This window comes from Lutjanus erythropterus, chromosome 24, assembly GCF_056507025.1.
Source record: "Lutjanus erythropterus isolate fLutEry1 chromosome 24, fLutEry1.hap2, whole genome shotgun sequence".
Classification (NCBI taxonomy): Eukaryota; Metazoa; Chordata; class Actinopteri; order Lutjaniformes; family Lutjanidae; genus Lutjanus; species Lutjanus erythropterus.
The window spans coordinates 530,001-535,865 of record NC_139340.1 but is presented as its reverse complement, the minus strand read 5'-3'; the positions used below and the strand labels follow the sequence as shown (position 1 = coordinate 535,865).

At 41.8% G+C, this 5,865-nt stretch overlaps 1 pseudogene; it reads left to right on the top strand.

The window, feature by feature from the left end:
* The first annotated feature begins 1,618 nt into the window (after positions 1–1,618).
* Positions 1,619–5,488, top strand: LOC146304448 (uncharacterized; annotated as a pseudogene).
* The last annotated feature ends 377 nt before the right edge of the window (positions 5,489–5,865 follow it).

The following is a 5,865-nucleotide window of genomic DNA, read 5'->3' as shown; positions in this document are numbered from 1 at the left end:
ATCATGTCAGGCCCCGCTTTGAAACGGCGCAGTCGTCATCTTTCAGCCGCTTTTTAAAGTAAGTCTCTGGCACACAGCACTGCGCAGCTATAATCCAATTAGTAAACAGAGTGCTTTTGTATCGTCCACGATACAATAGACCCTAGGTTAAGCCATTTTGGTTGATATTTTACAGGGTATGATGACTAAGAAAATTCTGAAGAGAACTCACCATGCAGTCCAAACGGCATCCATCAAATGACTTACTACTTCCTGTGTAAACAGGAATTACAATTAAAGATCCAAAAATAAATTTGTGCGTTGTTTTTAATTTACTCATACAAATTATAGTTTTAATTCTACATACTCTCAAAACTAAGACGGAGTATTAGGGCCACATTAAGAATTTTTAAAAAAAATTTTTTATTACAAGAATAAAGTCGAAATAAAGTCGGAATATATTATGAGAATAAAGTCAAAATAAAGTCGGAATATCGTAGCGACCCTGCTTAATGTTGTATCTGTACGTGTTCTCTGTGTTTATTGACTGTCTGATGCATTGAATGTGTATGGGTTTAAGGCAGGTATGTGATTGGATGATGAGCGAGGGGGCGGGTAGAGTGTGAAGACGGACAGTTTTGTGCTGAAGATTGCATAGGTTTTTGATAGAAGAATTATATAAAAGAATTATATATAAAAAGTTATTGGCAAAAACAAACAAACATGTTCTCGTATTTGTTAATTTACACTAAATAATATTGAAAAAGACTGACATAATACAACGAGGTTGCACTAATATGAAATGTAGCGTTACTAGGTAGTTAATACTTGAAGTTAAATGTTTTTAATTCTGGCAAGGCTAGTGTATACAAGTATCCTGATCATGTTATTCTAATTGTCATTCATGTTTTATTATTGCATGAATAAACAAGAGCTGCAGTTAATTAACTATGTATATTGTATTGTAATATGTAGTTTGGTGATCTATTCTGTTTTGATTTGTTCTTCTCTTTCTCTGCAGGTCCCTTATCCCTTTCCTATCGACAACATCCTATCCTCCTATTTTAAATCCTATCACACAAAAAAGGCACTTTTAAGAGCCATATTTTGTCCTGTTTATTGTCTTGTTATCATTATTGTGTTGTTATATATATCTCTCTCTCTGTTGCTGTCATAACAGCGTGTGCCTAGCATCAGATAAAGTTTGTGTCATTGAGTGTAGAGAGCAACAGCTTTTTTGCTTTGGCAGGTCCTAGTCGCAGCGGTCAGAGGGTTGGTGTCTGTCATGGAAGAGCTCCAGCAGAAACCAGTGGGGAAGTGACCAGCAACTTTGCATCTGTGACTGCGGGTGTGTTCTTTACTTAAACAGCACTGGTTCAAAACAGTATATTCACTGATTACGAAATGGCTATTGTTTAATGCCATTCTCTGTTGTTATAATGAACTAGCCTATTATTTTTCAATTTTGTGCGTTGTTTTAACAGAGTCCTTCCTTCAAGAGTTTAAATGCTCACTGGGTGTTGAGGACATATGTGAGGCTGAAACACCACCTCAAGCTCAAGCCTCAACAGACTGGCTGACACGAAAGAGCCTCACATCTGGGTGGTGGGCCAAAGAGAGACCCCGGCTGGTCAACACTATGGTGGCTCGTCAACATGTGGCAAATCAGACCTGCCAGCATTGTGAGAACAGTCCAGCCGTCATCTGCTGTTGTGACTGCCGACCACACCCATTCCTCTGTGAGAAGTGTGATGCCAGGGTCCATTGTCTTCAGGTTTTCCATAGCAGGGATTCAATGACAGATGCATTTTTTAATCCACTGCCTCCAACGACATGTGTTGTGGAGAGGGTTCTGACCCAGTGTGGTAAGTTGTAGTTTTTGAAATGAACAGACTTAATTTATCACCTGGAAAATTAAATCCGGTAGCCGTCCAGTACATCTGGTTTAAAAAATAGCTGCCAGTAAATAAATATATTATTCTTTAATTCTCATCCATATGTTTTTGTTTTTTTTTTCAAGAGCGTCTTATACCTTTAGATATGCCAGCGATATGCAGCTGTTCTCGAGGATCGTCCAGTGTCATCATGGGCCGATTCATAGTTGTGGTTACAATGAATGGTAAGAAGAACTTTATGGATGGGGTGGGGGTCACTTTCGTAGAAGTGGCTGCAGAATTTCACTTAAAGCTATCACACTCCATATCTACTCCCTCTCACTCTCTGTCACAAGTATGCAAATATATGAATCATGATTATGATACATTCATACATGTTACACTCTGAAACACATTCAGAAATTTTCTTTATCAAGGCTGGAAATCCAGAGGCTTCCATAGGTTTTGTGTTGATTAGACTGGCTGGGCCCACTTATGTGAAGGAAAACAATGAACAAAAGTGTGACTTTCAATAGAGTGCCTCCTTACAAAATGTTTGTAGAAATGTTCTCCTGATCCATCCTTAGTCAAAGGTTGCCATATCGGTTGTCAGAATGACACAGGTTGCATCTGTCAGGATTATCTGTGAGTATATATTTCCTTATTTTTCCAGGATGATATGATATCAGACTGCCTCAGATCAAATGCGAGGCATGTGAGGCCACATGGAGTCCTGGAGTGGATGATTTCCTCCGGAATGACTACTGGCCTGCCACCTCTCACTGTGCCACTGTCTACACCAGGGGTGCCCAATACGTCGATCGCGATCGACTGGTCGATCGCAAAGGTAGTGTGGGTAGATCGCATGCCATTCAACAAGAAAATTAGATGTTAGCCTATCATCCATCCCCAGTATGGCATTTGCCACTTGACTGACATACAGGGCAGCCAGTGTGAGACATAGCCGCGGGAACATATTCTCAGCAGGGGGGGGCTGAGAAAAAAAAAGCTCTGCGCTGCACTCGCAACTCCCTGCATTGATAACAATGATTAAAAAATACCCGCACAGTAATTAAGACTGCAAAAATCTGTCTGTATAACTGTCCATGGTGCCGATCACCTTGTCAACCATAAACAATTTGTCACGGCTGCTGTCCATGTCACTGTGGTGCTGAACTCTGTGTGTAAAGGCGCCGTGTGCTGCGCGGCGGCAGCATTAGAAAAGAAAAGTGTCTGACCGGCGTCACACAACTCCAAATGTGGCTTTCTTCTCCGGGTTGGCGCTGATGAAGCTCCTCATTAGGCTGCCAATGTCCGGACTGTCCAAAACATCTCCATGAACATGAAACAAACAACGCGATCGCCGTCCTCAATATAATGGAGCCATCTCCATTTGCTAAACCAGCTCGCACTGAATGACCGACAAAACGTTTCTTTACCAAATGACCTTCCCGGAAATGTGAAGCTAGTTGTTTGATGCGGTGCCTCTGAAATACTAGCATTTTGACCTGGGACGTTAGCTTGAGTTGCAGGTGCACAGCTGATGTCTCGGTCCCGGGGGTCACAATCTGGGGGTGGGCTGTGAGTCTGCCTCCTCACTTTTAATGTAGGTAGATCATTTTGACTTGGTCATTTTAAAAGTAGCTCGCAAGCCGAAAAAGTGTGGGCACCCCTGGTCTACACGATGGATGTCCTTTTTTCTTTTGAGGAGCTGAAGATGGCAGCACCGGGGATTTCTTTCCAAGCCTTTCTAAGGATGGTGGATCGTCGTACTGTTCGCTTCGGCCGTGTAAGTATTTGTGGTAATAACTGTGTAACTCAAGAAATAGTACTATGAGGGGATGATGATGATGATAGAAAGTACATATGAACATTTACAATGTTTAGGAAAAAAAGTTGTGTTAATTTAGACCCTTTAAAAACAACCATAAACTTATGTTGTGTCGTCAGTCATGTCGTTTGCACTGAAAAAACAAGTTAAGTTCAGGAGTAGTGGAGCTGTGCACAGAGCCCATTGAACTCAGTGTTGAGCTGAGCTGCAGGCCACACCCTCTCTGGGTGCTTCAGGTCTGGGTGTGACTCGCAGCCCAGGGGAGCTGATTGATTGCACCAGGTGAAGTTGATTTAGTGATCAGAGGAGTTGGAGAAGGCACTCTGAGGATGGTGAGCAGTGTGTGAGGACGTGTGGAGACATGGAAATGGACATGGAAAAGTGACGCAGTACTAAAAGCTTGTTTCAAACAAGGAGGAAGTAGCCGGTGAGCTTTCGTTTGTGTGGATTTTAGTATTTAGTGGATCATGCAGTTAAATTCATATTAAAACTTAATTACATTTGTCTCACCTTATCATTGATTAATGTACCTGATCCTCTGCTTTCCTGCAATTGAACAGTGGCTTCATTAATGCCATTAGTAAAAGCTGTGCCTAGTCGGATCACATCCAACTCTTACTCATCACACACCTTGGTGGACTGACAATAATCAGTCCACCAAGGTGTGTGATTTCAGTGCAACCCTTTTCTTTCCTGCCTTCATTTAATGTTTTAACTTCTCGATGCACAGTATTATCCATTAGGCTGAACTAAAAGTTCCACAACTCTCTCTCTCTCTCTCTCTCTCTCTCTCTCTCTCTCTCCTGTATAGCCCTAACTTTACAGTAGCCATTTTAATGTGATATACTCACAGTTGTTACCAATGACAATTTACAGCATAATCATAACATTAATTAATGTAAGCATGTAAGTACAGGTGCTACCTGTACTTGCCCTATTATCTCGTCCACTCATTTGGCTACTATGACTAAAGACTATGGTTACTGTGCAAATGTCTCAAAGTGGGAAACTTTGATTCTAAACTGACTTTTATTGGCACATCACATTTTTTCTTGCTTCACATGCATTAAATTTCTGGAAATTGCATCTCTAGTTTGATCTGTCTTTCTGTTCTCTTTTGTTCTCTTTTACGGCACTCTTTTGAAACAGAGCGGAAACATCACAGCAGACAGCTTCTGGACAAGTTTCTTGGAGTGGGAGGCTGTCCGATTTGTAGTAGACAAAATATGCCAAGAGGACCATTTTGACTGTCCCGCGTGCAGCCCAGACATGCTTGTGGTATCTGTTGATGGAAACCGTAAGCACTACAGATTCAAGAGTGCAGCAAGGTGTTAACAAAATCTTGTGTGTGCATTTCACGCTTCTTCATTTTGAAAGTAACCATACAAATATTTAAAATTATCTTGTATCTGTTCTATTTAGATTGGAGGAACAAGCCGTCTTTGATGGCGTTTTCATTGCGAGGGATGATGATGTTGAAGGATTTGTTTCATATGTCCATTCATCAACCAGTCATGTAAACTTGCACAACTTGAGTACAATGAAAAATGACAGACATTGACAACATTGTTTGAACATCTTTGGAGTATTCACCATCATCCATGTTTTAGGTCTCTGGAAGAGGTGCCTGTGGAGGGCAATGGTCGGCGACACGGGAAACAGCCAAGAAGTCCTCAGGTAAAACTGACGAGGAGGGCTTGGAACTTGCTGTGTGCCGACATGGGGTCCTCCTCCGTGCCCTCAATATGTTCAGGGGGGAAATTTTTGCATACCCCCTCTACCTCCAAAAAGAACTGAGCTGTAAGCCAGTTACATTCTTTGCCATGGATGTGGCATGCAAGTACTGGCCTTACCTCCAGAAAGTGACAGAGAAATGCCCTGAGCTCCAGAATCTCCTAAACATGAGGCCATTCCTGTCGGTTTTTCACGCTAAAGCTCACAACTTCAAATGTGAGGTAAGAATAAGTGCTTCTTGATGAGATTTTCTGTCACTGAGAGCCTGCATAAGCTTGTTGGCATTTAGGTTTTGTATAATGTTTTCTTTTTTTAAAGGTCAAATGGAGTGGAGCTTACCAGAAAGGGGCTGGTTCAACTCTTGGGGAGGAGGTGGAGCAGTGCAACACCTTCCTCTCAAGGATTGCTGTCACGACAAAGCATATGTCAAAAGCAGGTAACGTCTTT